This window comes from Hemicordylus capensis, chromosome 2 (assembly GCF_027244095.1).
Source record: "Hemicordylus capensis ecotype Gifberg chromosome 2, rHemCap1.1.pri, whole genome shotgun sequence".
Taxonomy (NCBI): Eukaryota; Metazoa; Chordata; class Lepidosauria; order Squamata; family Cordylidae; genus Hemicordylus; species Hemicordylus capensis.
The window spans coordinates 8363697-8381557 of record NC_069658.1 but is presented as its reverse complement, the minus strand read 5'-3'; positions in this window follow the sequence as shown (position 1 = coordinate 8381557).

Genomic DNA, 17861 nt, shown 5'->3' with positions numbered 1-17861 from the left:
CAGCTTCCCCTTCCCCTCCCTCTTCCCAGTCCAGCAGCGCGGCATCCCAGGCGGTGCCATCGCAGCAGCCATTTGCTACCGACTCGAGATCCGCCCAGTGGTTTCAGCGGTTCTGCTATGGCGCCATGCCTGGTATGCGGGAGGCTCGACCTGCCAGGCCCCCCTCCAGTGCTGAGCAATGCGTTGCGCAGTACTTGGAGGAGCCTGTGGAGGGAGACGGCGTGGACTGCGCACAGTTCTGGGCGAGCCGCCGCCAAGTCTGGCCGGACCTGGCGGTGGTGGCTGTGCGCCTCCTCTCCTGCCCCCCAACCAGTGTCCAGAGCGAGCGGGTGTTTTCACGTGCCGGGGACGTGGTGACACCCTCTCGCTCCCGCTTGGACCCTGGTCTGGTGGAGCAGCTGGTCTTCCTTAAGGTGAACCTCCCCCTGTTGGGCTACCCCAAGCTGCAGTTTGAGACGGGCGAGTGATTACCGTGGGTTGCCCCATGGTTGGTCACCTGCCTGGCTCGACCTCTGCTTATCCCTACCCTCCCCCCTTCCACCTCTAGCTGAGCTGACGTGACAGATGCTGAGCCGTGCCAGCCAGTCGCAGCGTGTAGTGTGCCCACACAGAGATGCAGTTGTAGTAGTAGTTGTAGTGCTGCGACTGGCCAGATGTTTACAATGCCCACGCCCACCTAAAAAGAAACCCAATGCTGACCAGCACAGGCCCTTTATCTATCCACCTGTCAGCATTTGGGGACCTGGCGTGGGCACGGCACACCCCCCCCAAAGTAGCACAGCCCACGGAGTACTAGACTTAGCGGCAGCGGCGGGTATACGTTCAAAAATGCAGTGTAGATATGTAAATACTAGTAAATAAACATGTAAATAATTTTTTCTTTAAAAACCCCATGTCAAAATCAAGCCTCAAAATTATGCAAAAGAAAGAAAAAAAGGTGACAAAGGGAGAACAAAATGATGAATGCCAAATGAATTGATTTTATTGAAAATGTCACCAGAAATCATGTGTGGGGGGCTTGGTTTACATGGAGAAAATGATTGGGTGATTTTTTGAAATGAAACGAATGAATTATTATCATCTTATGTTCATCTTGATTGTGGTCACTGTTGATGTTGGCTGATGGCAAAAAACCCAAAACCATCAGAATAGCAATGAACTGGCTGCCAACACAACATATTGATTGATAACTGTGCAGGGGGGGAATCGGGTCTGTGTGTGTGTGTGTGGTGCAGGCTCAGTCTGTCTCTTCCTGTTGTGTGTCTGTCTGTCTGTCTGTCTGTCTGTGTGAATGGATGCCTAGCACTGTCTCTGTGTGTGGATGCTTTCTGGTGTGTGTCTGTCTACATGTTTTTTTTCCTCCCCCCCCATGCCTCCCTCCATCCTTCCCCTCTCATCCTCTCCCCTTCCTCTTCACCACCTTCCATCCTCCCTCCCTTCCAGCCCACCACCGCCTCACCTGCCCCCAACCCCGGTCTGGCAGATGATGAGAGTCTGGTCTCTCCCACCGAAGCACACACGTGAGCACGTGTGTGCACAAATATGTGGCTGACCAACTCTGAGCCGGACCCTCCCCCCTTCAATCCCCTCTACATCCCTCTCCCCCTCCCCTTTCCTCCCCCCTGCCTCCCTGCCTCCCTCCCTGCCTCCCTCCCCCCTCCTAGCTAGCAGCGCACACATACACACACAAAACACCTGTGGTGGCAAACACCACCAGCACACATGCACTCACACTGGTGCCACCACCACCTCTGCCTTGGGCCTCTGTGTCCTTGAGCAGATATGTGGTGGTGGACCAGAGAAGCATTTCTTTCCAGCAAGGCAAAAGGCATGCACTCACTGCACACACACACACACACACACGAAGAGGTGAAGACGAGAAGAGGCAACTTCTAGGACCAGCAGCAGCAGGTGAGTGTCGTGTAATTGTGTTGCTTCCCAAGGCCACTGCCCATGCTCAATGCTCAGTCTGCTGAAACTGAAGAACTAGCTACAATCACCCTTCTTCACACGCAGCTCAGCTCAGCTCAGCTCAGCTGCACAGCACACTGACTAACTAGACACTACAGCTGGTGGTAGAAAAAACAGAAGTCTAGATTCTAGAAGATGTCCTGGTGGATTTTAAACTTTCAAATCTGTGCTAGGATTGCCTTGCCTCCTGCCTGTAATTGTGCCCTCTCCCCTTGCAGTTGCGCCGTCGTGATGGGTTGGTGATGTGCGTGCGCCGTCTACTTGTTAGCTCTCTCCTCCTCATGTTGGCTGGGCTTGCCAGGCACTGGCTGGCAGCAGCTGTTGGCTGTGTGCTAGGCTCAGGCTGTGGCGCGTGTGACTGGACTGGGAATGTTATTGTAGCGGCAACACTGGTTGTGGTGGTAGCAGTAGTAGCTGTTGTTGTTTCTGGGCTGGTGGCTGCTGGCCTGTGCTGACTCTGCGCACTTGGTCTGGTCTGGTCTGGTCATTGGGATGCAGATGTAGGGTGTGTGTGCATCATCCATGGGGAGCATCAGAGCAGAGCAGAGCAGGTTGGCTGGCTTCTGTCTGTCGGGCCTAGTCAGTGGCAGGCACTGAGTGAGGTGGTGGTTTCTTTGGGCATCACGTCACCCATCATGCAGAGCGGCAGGTCTGCTGCTCTGCTGCTCCGCCTCCTGCTTCTTCTCTGTGTGTGCTGCTCTTGTGCTTAGTGTGCTGCTCCGCTGCTGCTGCTGTGCTGGCAGGCAGCACAGCAGTGGCCTTTTTGTTAGATCAGAGAGTGGGTGTTGTCTCTCTGAGTGTCCTCCTCTTACTTGCTTGGATAGGAGTGGTGGTAGTAGGTAGGCATTAAGATGGACTGACTAGGTGTTACGTGTTAGGGCGCCCAGAGAGAGGGGCCAAAAAGATGGGGTGGCAATTGTTGGGTTGCTCCTAGTATTATTGGTGAATTTTTGAAGAAATTTTTTTTTCCATTGGCTAGAATGGGGGTTTGGGGCTGCCCCAGACCCGCCTCTGTGGGGTGGCAGCACCGCCAAAGTGGGTCCGGGGCCATGGCAAAAATGCCCTCAGTCCCTCCCAGCAATCCCCGTAGAGATAGGAGTGATGGTTCTGTTGTTTTTCTGAGGTGTTCTGAGTGAGTGTGGATTCTGTGATAGCAAATGAGAGTGGATTCATGGTGTCTCATTGGAAATCTCATAAGCTATCATAGAATCTACACTCAGAACACCTCAGAAAAACAACAGAACCATCACTCCTATCTCTACGGGGATTGCAGGGAGGGACTGAGGGCATTTTTGCCATGGCCCCGGACCCACTTTGGGGGTGCTGCCACCCCACAGAGGTGGGTCTGGGGCAGCCCCAAACCCCCATTCTAGCCAATGGAAAAAAATTTCTTCAAAAATTCACCAATAATACTAGGAGCAACCAATTGCCTTGGGATTTTTGGGGTGGAGGACACCCATGGGTGGCTACCACCCACCCCAGCTTTTTTGCCCCTAAGGGCTCCACATTGCGAGTTATGGGCAAGAATTAATTTTTTAAAAAAAAAATTGTAAAAAATCAGAGGAAGGTCCAATCGACTTGAAATTTGGGTGGCAGGTAGAACACAATGTCCCCTTCAAAACCAGCCACTTTTTGTGATCCGGACCGGGGGGTGGTCCGGCAAAACCAGAACCGAACCGAACCGGGAGAACCGGTTTTATGCACATCCCTACTCTGAACCTGCGGTCAGAGTGGAGTTTCACAACCTTTAATTCTCATCTTGCAGCACCAGCATTACATCCGAACTATAGCACCACAATTTCTGTCCCATGGAATCAGAGTTGAGGGAGGAAGATCCTCCCTCACTCCAGCCCAATTGGCTAAGAGGATTGGCCTTCTGTACATTATTTTCATCCCCACAAGAGCCCTTTGAGGTAGGTTAGTCTGGAAGCTGCAGTACATGACCCAGTGAGTTTCAAACTGCCCCATCATCACAGATAGGGGGCTGTGTTCATGTCAATTGGCTCAAAGTGATTTACATACCAAAAGGAATTAGAATATGGGTTCCCTGTCCCAAAAGGACTTACAGTCTAGAAAGAAACACAAGGCAAACAGTGGTTAAGACATTTTGCCAGGGAAGCAACAGGAGGAGAGAGGGCATGCACATACCTCTTGCCTATGGGCTCCCCAGAGGCATCTGGTGGGTCACTGTGTGAACCAGGATGCTGGACTAGATGTGCCTTGGGTCTGACCCAGCAGGTCTGTTCTTATGTTCTTGTGTTGGATAGGGACCGTTGCTACAGTATCTCCTGCTTAATGCAAGAGAGCCGTTATTATTATTATTTATTTATTTATTTACACAGTCAGACAGGTGTTATTGACTGGTTTGTTTTATCCAGATGTCGAGTCCTTCCCAAGGAGCTGGGACAGCTGAATTTTATGATCAATGTTGTTGCTTTTGTTATTGCAGAATACAGGCTGGTCCGGGTAAAGTTGCTTTTTGTAATTGGCTGATGGTGATTTCTGTGGCCCCTATGGTGTTGAGGTGCTCTTCAAGGTCTTTTGGAATTGCACCTAGGGCGCCAATTACCACTGGGATTATTTTGGTCTTTTTCTGCCACAACCTTTCAATTTCAATTTGTAGATCTTTGTATTTCGTTATTTTTTTCTATTTCTTTTTCTTCTATTCTGCTATCCCCTGGTATTGCTACTATCCCCTGGTATTGTTATGTCAATTATTTTAACTTGTTTTTCTTTCTTCTCGACTACAGTTATATCTGGTGTATTGTGTGGCAGATGTTTGTAGTCAGAAGTCCCATAATATTTTTGCATCTTCGTTTTCTACAACTTTTTCAATTGTATGGCCCCACCAATTTTTGGCTACAGGTAGCTTGTATTTTTTGCAGATGTTCCAGTGTATCATCCCTGCTACCTTATCATGCCTTTGTTTGTAGTCAGTCTGTGCAATCTTCTTACAACAGCTGATTAGGTGGTCCACTGTTTCATCTGCTTCTTTACAAAGGCAGCACTTGCTGTTTGTTGTTGATTTGTCTACTTTTGCTCTTATTGCATTTGTTTTTAGTGCCTGGTCTTGTGCAGCCAGTAATAAACCCTCTGTTTCTTTCTTCAAGTTGCCATTCTTAAGCCATTGCCAGGTCTTTGTGATGTTTGATTTTCCAGTTATATTGTTGAAATACTGACCATGCAGGGGTTTATTTTTTCATTTTTCTGCTCAGTTCTTGACTTGTTCTTTCTTGTAGGCCTGCTTTGTTTCATTTGTGTTTAATAGTTTCTCTTTATTCACCATTTTAAGTGCATCTTCTTCACTGTCCATTAGATATTCTTCAAGGCCTCTTTTCTCTTCCTTGAAGATTATTTATTTGTTTATTTATTTATTTATTTATTTATTTATGTGATTTGTATACCGCCCTTCCAAAATGGCTCAGGGTGGTTTACAATTAAAACAAACCACTAAAACAGTAAAAAGCTAAAACAAATTAAAAAACGATATAACAATTAACAATTTTAAATCATTTTAAAACAACAATTAAACAATTACAGTGATTAAAATCCTGAAGTCAGGTTTTTAATTTTCAAATAAGCCAGATATTAAAACCCACAAAATTTATGAAGCTGAGAAAGCTTGGGCGAAAAGATGGGTTTTCAGGTGTTTTTTGAAAATTGCCAGAGATGGGGAGGATTGTATCCCAGCAGGGAGCGCATTCCAAAATCTCGGGGCAGCGACTGAGAAAGCCCGTCTCTGTGTAGCCACAAAATGAGTTGGTGGTAACTGGAGACAGACCTCCTCAGATGACCTCAGTGGGTGGTGGGGCTCGTAGTGAAGAAAATGCTCTCTTAGATACCCAGGGCCTAAGCCATTTAGGGCTTATAACTAGCACTTTGTTTTGTGTCTGGGAACCTATTGGCAGCCAGTGTATCTCCATCAGTAAAGGAGTAACATGGTCTCTCCTAGATGACCCAGAGACCAACCTGGCTGCCGCGTTCTGAACCAACTGAAGTTTCCGGACTACGTACAAAAGCAGCCCCACGTAGATCGCATTACAAAAGTCAAGTCTGGAGGTCACCAACAGATGTACCACTGTTTTGAGGTCATTGATCTCGAGAAAAGGGCGCAGATGGAGTATCAGCCGAAGCTGATAGAAAGCACCCCTGGCCACCACCTCAACCTGAGAAACCAGGGAGAGGTGTGAATCCAGAAATACTCCCAGACTGTGAACCTGTTCCTTTTGGAACAGGCAGATCAAAATCGTCTCTAGATTTCTGACCCCACACAATAAGTATCTCCATCTTATCTGGATTCAGCTTCAGTTTATTCTCCCTCATCCAGCCCATTACTGCTTCCAGGCATGCATTTAGGGAGGATATTCCAGTTCCTGAAGAAGCTGACATGGAGAAGTAGATCTGGGTGTCATCAGCGTACTGGTAACACCCACCTCCAAATCCCCTGATGATCTCTCCTAGTGGTTTCATGTAGATGTTAGAAAGCATTGGAGAAAGTACAGAGCCTTGAGGGACACCATACTTAAGCTCAGATTTTGAAGAGCAACAGTCTCCAATTGACACCATCTGGAATCCATCCGAGAGGTAGGAGCAGAACCACTGTAAAACAGTGCCTCCCACCCCCTCAGACATTCCAGACATTCCAGAAGGATACTATGGTCGATAGTATCGAAAGCCACCGAGAGATCCAAAAGGACCAACCGAGTCACACTTCCTCTGTCAATTGCCAATTGGAGATCATCCATCAGGCCGATCAAAGCAGTCTCCACCCCATAGCCTGCCCAAAAACCAGTTTGAAATGGGTCTAGATAACCAGTTTCCTCCAAGACCGCCCGGAGCTGAGAGGCCACCACCCTCTCAGTTACCTTGCCCAACCATGGGAGGTTGGAAACAGGCCTATAATTGCTCAACTCTGAGGGATCTAATGCAGGCTTCTTTAGACGAGGTCTAATAATTGCCTCCTTAAGACAAGGAGGCATCCTGGCCTCCCTCAGAGAAGCATTTATGATTTCCACCAGGCTGTTTACAATAACCTACCTGCTAGATCGAACAAGCCATGTTGGACAAGGGTCAAGTGAACAAGTGGTAGGACTCACTGTTCCAAGCAGCTTGTCCACATCCTCAGGAGTAACAAAATGAAACCAATCCCGGCAAATCACATAACAGGAGTTGTTGGGCACCTCCAGCTCAGACATCAAATTAATTGTGGAGTCTCCATCTAGTAACCGCCTCTTTGCTGCATGTATTGCCTGAGCATAGATCTTTAAATGTGCTCTATATCGCAAGCTATCAGATTTGAGTTGAGTCTTCCTCCATTTGCACTCCAGTCACCTACCTTGCCATTTTATCCCCCGTAGGTCTTCCGTATATCAAGGGGCCAAATGGGTCGGAGGGGATGCTTGGGAGCAATCATGTCTACTGCCCTGGTGAGCAAGTTGTTCCAATTCTCTACCGGGGCATCAACAGGATCACCAGCAAAGCCAAAATTAAATCCCTCCAAGGCTTCTTGGAATCTTAGTGGATCCAATAACCTCTGTGGGCGGACCATTCTAATGGGCTCCTCGCCCCTGCTGAGGTGGGAAGTGGTTGTAAGTCCAACCTTAACCAGATGATGGTCCACCCATGACAATGGGAAATCACAGGAGTCCCCACCCACGGAACACCACCCTGATCAGAGTAAAATACCAAATCAAGTGTGTGACCTGCAATACGCGTCAGTCCAGAGACCACTTGGGATAGGCCCATAGTTGTCATGGCCGCTATGAACTTCTGAGCTACCCCAGACAGATTGGTCCCGAAATGTACATTGAAGTCCCCCAGCACCAAGAGTCTGGGAGACTCCCACGTGAGTTCCGCGACCAATTCTGTGAGCTCAGTAAGGGATTCCGCTGGGCAGCGGGGTGATTGGTACACCAACAGAAGTCCCAATCTATCCCTGGTCCCCAAACTCAATTACACACATTCAATATGGTCCTATACCCTGATAGGGACCCTGGTAAGGGAGATGTTATCCTTATAGACCTCAGCCACCCCACCTCCCCGCCCACATCCCCTCACATGCTCCTCTACATAATATCCTGGAGGGAGAAGCTGGGACCAAACTGGACCACTAGCCTCCCCCAACCAAATCTTGGTAATACATACCAGGTCGACCCCTTCATCCATGATCAAATCATGGATGAGTTCAGATTTATTTTGGACTGACCTGGCATTACAGAGGAGCAGGGAAAAGCTATGTGGGTTGTTGGCAGTGCTCCCCAAGGTCAAAGAGCTGGCAGGACAGCTGGAAGCGGAGACTGCTATTAAATTTCTGACTACCCTTCCCCCGGAATGGCCCACTGACCTGCCAATGTTACTTCTTCTGTTCCCCACCACCACCACCGGGATAGCTGCCCCATAGTCAAAGAAGGCACCGCCTGTCTCCCCATCTCCAGACAAACCCATACACATTACAGCAACTTCAACCCAAGTCTAAAACAGCTTAAAACTAATTAAACAGAAGCCCTCTAGCCCTCGCCCTCCCCCAAAGTGGCAACCCCCTTTGGTGTCACCCCTGCGGTGGCGACCTCGCCACCTTTCTATAAAGCCCAAAACTGAGCAGGTGACCCAAGGAACAGCTGAATCACTCAGGGGCTGGTCCCAATCCTGCCCACACTTCCTGCATATGTTAACCTGAGGCTGCAGCCCCGCAGGGGAAGCAAAGGCAGGCAACAGCAGAATGAACCCCAGCACCTACCTGGTCTCTCACTCCAGGCAGCACTGAGTGGGAGGTAGATGGACTCTCCCTTCTCTGCTGGGCTTCTATCATGTTAAAAGGTATCTCTTTGCAGAAGGTAGTGGCTGACATTCAGAGCAAGGAAGTGCTGGTGCAACAAGAGAGCAGCATAAGAGATCTTCCAGACTATGTACTGAGGGCTGCACAACCCTCAGGGACATATGTTAGGTCGCACAGAGGACTTCATGGGGTAGGGGAAGGCAGGCACCATTCTCAGTGCACCAGCCAGTTTGTTTGGATGTTCTGTTAGGCGACTTTCTTGCTGCCTCAGTTCTTGACGTCCTTGCTTGCAATGTCAGCCAGTCATACTTGTTTTTAGCTAGCCCAAAAAAGGGAGCTGAGCATAGAGAAGGGCCACAGCTCAATCTCAGAGTGCACACATTGTATGTGTGGGCCCCCAATTCAGCCCTGTATGTCTCCAATTCAAAGGCAACAGGTGCTAGAAAAAACATCACAGAGACTCCAGAGCAGGGGCGGTCATTCCATGTGGCAAGGTGAAGCAGTTGCCTCCAGCAGCTGATTATTGGGTCCCCAGCAAGACTGCAGGATGCCCTCATTCATCCCTCTGTTTAAAACATGGGGGAGAGGAGGAACAGGGTGCACCTGAGGCAGAGCCTTAGGTGCTCTGCCTCAGATGCACAGAGGTCTTGAGCCACGCCTCCAGAGAGTAATAGTCAGTCAGAGTAGACAATGCTGGATTCAATGGACAAAGTATCTGTCTTGGTATAGGGCAGCTTCATAGGTTAGGATTCACATGCCAAATGACTGGGCTGCCTCATGGCATTAACAGCTATGAAAACGTACCAGCAGTAACGTTGTTCCCGAGGTATGAATGGGCCTTTTCCTATTTGGATTCAAAGGTACCCCTGTCCAATTGTCAAGAATTGAGTACTGCCCACTTAAGTAAAGTGTGCCGTCAAGTTGGTGCCAACTCCTGGTGACCACAGAGCCCTGTGGTTGTCTTTGGTAGAATACAAGAGAGATTTACTATTGCCTTCTCCCACTTTACTGTTCTTTTTGGATCAGAGTTTTTTAGACCAGAGTTTGATCAGAGTTGACCAGAGTTTGTTGGACCAGATATTTTGTAAGCTACACTTTTGGTGACCTTTCTACTTCCAGAATGCCATGCCATCCCTCACTGACCTCACCTTTTTCCTTTGGGAATCCTCATGTGGAGGATTCCACATGACACACTCTGCCCTTTGCATATAGATAAGAGCTTCCGTGGCTCCTTTGGTACAAGAAGGAACACATAAGAAACTCAAAACAGAGAAGGATCATCAGTAAAGCAGATGAGAGGACTACAAAATGGCCAAATTCACATGTAACATGTAACGGTGGGTACAATGGACCTGTGGTTCCATGCCCCACTCCCCCCATTCTTCTGTCTGAATTCAGATGTTCAGGATAGAATCCAGATGTTCTCTCTGCAGTCAGCAAGAGACTGAGAGACCTATCTGCAGTCTAGGCTTCTGGGAGGAAGAATGAGATATAAATGTAAAAACAAACAAACAAATAAAGCCTAATGTGCCAACTAATCCTTGACATGTCCTTTAATCGCATGTGAGGGGTGATAATCTGAATCATCCCTCCACATGTGCGACAAAAATCCTGTTAATGTAGTATTCAGAATGGAACCTGTGAATGCTCTCTCACTAGAGTTATTCCTAAAAAATAAAAGCCTAATTGACTTTTAAAACAATCAATGTGTGTGTGTGTGTGTGTGTGTGTGTGTGTGTGTGTGTGTGTGCACGCACACGTGTGTGTACATAACCTCACGTTCTACTCTGACATCCAGACATTCATTGAGTGGCCATGTGCAAGTTGTAGCTGTTTAAGCTCTATACATATCAGCACCTGGGGGGGGGGGGGGAGGGCACAGGTCATGTGGAGAAAGCTCACACAGGTACTCCTTGCATGCACACAGATTTTGTGGTCTGGTCATCTGTTTTTGACAATTACATTCCATCATTCCTTACATGCTAGGCACAGTTGTATTCTAAATCAGCGAATTGTAAGTTCTAGCAACATCACTCTACCTCCAGCCTCAGAGGCAGGATGCCGTATACCAGTTGCAGGAGAGCAACAGCAGGAGAGAGGTCATGCCCTCAGCTCCTGCCTGTGGGCTTCCAAGCAGCACCTGGTAGGCCATTCTGTGCAACAGGATGCAGGACTAGATAGGGCTTGTGCCTGATCCAGCAGGGCTGTTCTTATGAGATCCCTTTTGAAATTGGCACTTCATGGCAAGGAGCAGCAGGATTGGGACTGATCCCAGTGATACTCATGACCAGCTCTAACTAGACTGGCACTGCCCTACCTGGGTAGGGCTGGTAATGAGAATAACATCTTTATTGGCTTCATCCCAGTTCAACTGGTTTGGCTCTCCACCTAAGAATCCTGAGAATTGTAGTTTCTTCAGGATATTGAGAATTCTAATAGGAATTTTGTTCACCCTTCCACAAACGAGTTCTCCCAACGTTCCCTGTGAGGAGCGAACAACTACAAGCTAGTTCCAGTCTGTAATGTGCATTCTCCCCCTACCATTCAGATGAAGGAATCTGTCAGAATTTGAATCCATACACTTTCAGTTCACAGGGGCCAGTGTGAATTCACCGATTGCCAGTAGGAGCCCAGCAGAACATGTGGACTGTCCAAGAGTTCAGCCAACTGAGGGCTGATTGGTGCAGTCCTTTTGTCTCAGGGTTGTAGTGGTTACATGAGCTACAATGCCTCTGTTTTGTAGTTAAAATTAAAGGGGTGTGTGTGGGGAACATCTTTGCTCTCTTATTAGAATATCCATCTGGACATTTATGGTAAGTAAGGCTTGAATGGTCCTTTTTTGTTAACTCTCCCGTGCTCCGGCTCTAGGAAGAAAAGCTGCTCCTCTCTCAGGCAACTGCACTGCTGCCAGTTCAACCTGCCTTTCCAGGAAGCGAAGCAGTTAATGACGTTAATGTGCCACCTGAATTTATGGCTACGCACACAGCACATACCGATGAGTACCTGTCTCTGGGGTTCTGTATGAACACAGCCAGGTTACTTGCAAGGGGACATGTTGGCAAGATTTCTCTTCATTATTGTTCTAAATGATGTCATTTGCAAGTCTGAAAGTGACTTTGGCTTTCATGCTCCAAACCAGGAAGTTGCCACAGTCACCTCTGCTGAGGAGAACTGGCGAACGATTCAGGGGGAGGAGGATTCTTATAGGGAAGGGAGGCAGAGGGAGGTGAAGGCGACAAAGGAGAAATGCATGCAAATACAGTTGCACATCAACTTGAGGATTTGTTGTAGTTCTGTGTCGATAGAGGCATAGTTCTCAGTGTGAAGAGCAGCTGCTTGCTTGCATGCAGAAAGGCCCGCGTTCAAGCCCTGGCAGCATCTCCTCTAGGTAGGGCTGGCTTGCATCTTCCCTAGCCGCTGCCGTCAGACTACCTCACGTCATTCTCAACCTTGGGTCCCCAGATGTTAATGGACTTCAACTCCCCTAATCCCCAACTAAAGGCCACTAGGGCTGGGGATTATGGGAGCTGAAGTCCAATAACAGCTGGAGACCCAACGTTGAGAATCTCTGGTGGAGATAATCCTGAGCTAGATGGAACAGTGCAGGGCAGATTCCTATGTTCCTCAGGGACTAAGGGCTTCTCAGGTCCAAACTAAGGGTGACGTTGAGAGCGGTTAGGCTTGTTTTTAACTGAGTAAATTAGTCTCCACCCCCCGCCCCACAGATCAAAACCATGGCTGAGGTAGAAGGTTTTAATCTTACGCTCTGCCACAGTTTGGATCTGGACCCCACCCTCTGCACGCAATATTTAGCGGAGAAAAAGACAATCCCATCTGCACTCATGGGAACATTTCCCCTTCATAAATAGCAGCTGTGGGGGGCCCAGTCCAGATGAAGTTTACAGTGGGGGGTATGATTAAGTGCCCTTGATACTTGCAAATGTCCTGATCTTGCCAGGCATGGTCCTTATCCAGTGGCTATATTTGCTCACTTAAAAACAAGCCCAACCAGCCCTATTAATGTTGTGTTTCACACCACGTGCAGCTTGTCCCTAAAAAAAAAAAGGGGTGAATTTTGAAGAGGATTTTGGAGTTATAGAGGGAGTTGGCACTGTGCAGAAGTCCTGAAAGGAAGTTTACATATGTTTGGCATTTTCAGGAACCAAAAGGCATTTCAGCAAGACTAGCAAATTGTTCCAGAGAGGGATCCCAAATCAGAACAATCAGACTAGCAAGATGCAACTGTTAAACACAGGATCCTTTCAGTTCCCACTCAACGCCTCGCTTTCCCCATCTGGATGCTCTGTGGGTGACGACGGGCCATTGATCTTCAACCCATGTACTGATGTAGAGCTCTAGTGCTCTGAAGCTGCAGAAATAGCCTAGGTAAGTTAGTCTGCAGAATCTTTCCAAGTCAGTAAGTGTAGGGCCATCCTTGGGATGAGGGTTGTTGTAGGACTCAGAGCAATGGGAAGAGGTGTGGGGTCCAAGAGAGCAATGGTGGTGGTGCAGAGATGCATAAGAGCCCTTGTGGATGTGCCCACAGAGGGTCTCCCTCTCTCTTCCCCCTGGAGTGGCTGGGTATCTCTGCTTTTGTCTTTCTTTCCACCCTGCTGCAGCTGTGTTACAAAATGATAGGGGGAGAGGGGGAGAGATATGAAGCCACAGCTGGGTGGAAAGGAAAGGGAGAGGAGACACCGCTGCACCTGTTTGCCTCCCACCCACCACACTCTCCACCCCACTGACACCAGCTGCCCCTCTTTCTCCATCTCTTTAGCTGTTTGCACCTGCCAGTCCTGCCTTCCACACCCACTACCCCTGCTGGCACAAGCCACAACCTCCCTCTCTCATAATGAAAAGGGGAAGGCTACTACTACAACTACTACTACTACTACCACTACTGCTACTAGAACAAATGTTATATACTGCTTTTCAACAAAAGCATCTGCAATGCTGTACTACCCTCTGCCTTCATTTCATTTTCTTCTGCCTTCCCCTATTTATTACTAGCCCAGCAGCAGCTACTGGAGGTTGTGGAGGAGCCAAAGTTGTGAAGCACATGGGGGCGGAGGGGACATCTGACACCCTGCCCCAGGCACACCAATATCTGGGGCCGCCACTAGATTTAAAGCAGGGGCCTCTCTACTCTGATTCCTAGCCAATATATGCCACCCGCTCTCATGCATAGAAAGTGTTTGGCAAAAGATTATTAAGTAAATGAGGAGCAACAGAATGGAATATTAAAACACTAGCGAATATGATTTGAGAGAGAGTGAGAGAGAGAGAGGCATAAATGTCCCAGTGAGAGACAAAAAAAGAGAGCATCTTTTGCTTGCAGAGAGAAAGAGCTCATGCAGCTTGCCTGCCTCAGCAGAAGCTAATATGAGGTGAAAGAAAGCATAAAAATGAAATGATCATAGCAAATTAATATGGATCTTCTGAGAAGCCGGATTGGGAAGTGCTTCGAGAGATAATAGGGACTTGCATTAATAAAATAAAATAAAATAAAACTAGGCCAGAATATTGATGGCAAGTGCTTTTTTAAACAAAGCAAACAAGCAAGCAAGCACCCCAGAGCTCAAGGAGATAGAAAACACACAGCGTTATTTATCTAAACAGGCCCTGTGTCCTTTGTCGGTAATAAGACCAATTCATCCACTGTGGACGACGTGCAAAAAGATCAAAGAGTGCCCAGGGTCTGGCTCACACCAAAAATCCCCCAAAGAGATCAATGTAATGGGGTTATAATATATATAATATACAGGATCGCTACTACAAAAAATCCATTTTGTCCCCTTCCAATCTGTTCAGTATTAGACAGGCAGCGATTAAAAGGGAAATCATTATCTTCTCTGTAATGCCAGCTCAGAATTAGATATGGAAGCTAGGAAGTAAGCAATTTTGTATAGTTACCACAGAAGGGGAGGAGAGACTTGCTTGAAATCAGAGGTGAGATTTTGACGCACAGAAGATGTGCCATTATCAAAAAGCTACGGAGATAGGGTTGGCAGACCCAGAATGGAATGAAAATTGAGATAAACAGTGTAGGCCTCAATCAGCCAGATACCGGAGCGAATCTCCAAACTTTCGAATGCCAGCTGTGGAAATGTGAAACCTAGAGTCTTGTTAATCACTTCAAATTCATGGCGATAGGAATATAGACTAAGCAGATCAAATTTCCAGAGGGATGTACTGGAGCTGAGGGCATCTGAAAGACAGCACATCCTTTATGCTGTTAACGGTAGTAGTTTTCTTTGCTAGCTACAGAGAACCTTCTCTGAATTGACTAATCTGCCAAGGAACTTCTGCACCTCTGTCATGGAACCCCTGCATGTTGCAGGGGATTCTGGAAAGGGTTCTACAGCATGCCGTCAGTTTGCACAGAATGCTTGCTGATCAGACCTAGGGACATAGGAAGCTGCCTTATACTGAGTCAGACCATAGATCCATCTAGCTCAGTACTGTCTACACAGACTGGCAGCAGCTCTCCAAGGATACAGACAGGAGTTTCTCTCAGCCCTATTTTGAAGATGCCAGGGAGGGAACTTGAGACTGTCTGCATGCAAACATGCAGGTACTCTTCCCAGAGTGGCCCCATCCCCTAAGGAGAATATCTTACAATGCTCACACATGTAGGCTCCCATTTAAATGCAAACCAGGGCAGACCCTACTTTGCAAAGGAGACAACTCATGCTTGCTGCCACAAGACCAGCTCTCTCCTGTTGGTCCTGATGCATTACTCCAGACTACAACTAAGGGCAGGGGTTCCCAACCTTGAGTCCTCCACAATGGCCAAAGAACATTGTGACTGGGGCTGATGGGAGTAGTAGTCCAGCAACATCTGGGGACTCAAGGTGGAGAATCTGTGCCTTAGAGCACAATGTTCCTTGGAAGCTCCATCTTTTAGGGAGTGATGGAGTGGTGGGCAAGCTGTCTTTCTGAGAAGCTTGACCACCATTTCTGATCTCCTCACTGAGGAATCCCTGTTAAGCTTACAGAGAACCTCATGGTTTCCCAGAACACAGTCAATTTGGGATGTTGCTAAAAGAATGTTTTGATTGTAATGGTCCTCTAACCCCAAATAAAAGAGAGATTGAGTATGATTATTTACCCTCCATACATGGAAGAGCACCCATACCTCCAGCCAAACCCTTCCTACTCCTACCAGGTTGCCTCTGTGGTGTCCTGATGGTGTGCTGAGCAATGCAGGTTGCAATGCTTCAGGCCATTTATAGCACATCAGAACCCTGCCATGCATGAGCTTGCAAAATCCAGTAGCCTCCTTCTCTCTAATATGCACTAAAGCATGAACGATGCATCACAATGCAGCCATGCAAAAAAAAAAAAAAAAAAAAAACCGACAAAGTGAGGATTAGTCATCCTTGAAGCTCCATGAATAGTCCGGGTGAGTAGCAACACTGGTGTCACCTGGTGAAAAGATTGTAATGGAAAACCTAGGGAGATAGCATATGTTACAGAAGAGTGGGGGAGGAGAGGGGAGGGGAAGTATTCATACCCCACATGCAAATGGCTTATCCCTGTTGCTGTACCACTGCGGTAACTTGAAGGAAAGGCACTTTTTACATAGAGTGCTTTTTTGTTATTGACATCAATTGTTGTATATTACAAGCATTAATATATATGTATAAAAAATATATGTATAAAAGTATATATGTATAAAAACCAGTTCCCCTGTTCCCTGGGAGTTAGATGTTATTCCTTACAGGACAAGAGAGCCCAATGCATTATGGTTAATTCCATGCTTTGTAGCAGAACAGGAGTTCAAACATGCCTTTCTGCATGTTCTCCCTAGGTGTGAAGTGTGGACAGTGACTGACAATATCTTCATCTTGTGAAAAGCTTGATTGGCTGCCTTCTGCACATCATGTTGCTGTTCAGCAGCAGTAGGAAGGAGAAATACTTTGCCTATGCACTTTCCAAAAACAAAACCTCGTTAAGCACTCAAGACAGGGCAGATGCAAGTTCCACTACAGCATGGTGAGCCTCCTCCTCCTCTTGGGCTTCCACCCCACAAGTTGTCCAATCTTCTTCCCCATTTCCTTGACTCTTTTGTCCCCGGCTTCTTCAGCAGCCTCCACAGCCCAGACTACGATGACTACGATGCATATTTATCGCCTGCTTTTCAACAAAAGCTCCCAAAGCGGTTTACAGAGATATAAATAAGGAAAATGGCTCCCTGTCCCCCAAAGGGCTCACAATCTTTAAAAAGGAACAGACATAAGTTAGGCACCAGCAACAGCCATTGGAGGGATGCTGTGCTGGGGATGGAGAGGGTCACTTGCTGTCTTCCTGCTCAATAAAGAGAATCACCACTTTAGAAAGGTGTCTCCTTGCTCAGTTAGCAGGGAACTTGCTCTTTGCCTGAATCTTTCTCCTCTCCCAGCTTATCTTCCTGGATCTTACAATTCCATACACTTCCCCCACTTCAGTTCTTTCCCCCAACCCAGGATTTTCCTGTGCTCTTTCCCAAACCCAGTGGGGCCACTTTTCTTCTTCACTCCAACCTCAGTGGGGCCATTATTCTCCCCCACCCCAGCAGAGCTCCTTTCTCTCCCCACCCTTACCAGTAGGACTCCTTCTTTCCCCCCTAACCTTACTGGCACCTCTGTTACTGCTTTCCTCCTCCTCCTCTGCTCCAAGTCCCACCTAGCACTCTGCTTTTCTCCTTCCATACGTTCTTCTGCTCCTTTCCCCTCCATTTTTTGAAAGTGTTGGAGGCAACAGCAGAGAAGAAGGAAAGCAGTGGCAGCAGCTAATACATCAACACTGGCTAAGTTGTCCAGAAGGTGTCAGGCTTGCAGAAATGGAGGGTCAGCAATTTGCCACCTCTACCAACCTGCCACCTGAAGTGGCTGCCTCACCCAGCTTCATCAGTGGGCTGGCCTTGAGCCAAGATTATTTTTGGTTTCCAAAGTAACTATACATACATGGTCTCGATCCAGCTTTAAGACTATCAAATGGATCTCACTGGATCTGGAGTCATGATGTACATTTTTCCTCACTGGCTGTATTAGCTGGCTACATTGCACTACAGTTAACAGCATTTATCAGACTTCTCTGTTCTGTCAGATAGTATTTATTTCTGTTCTGCTAT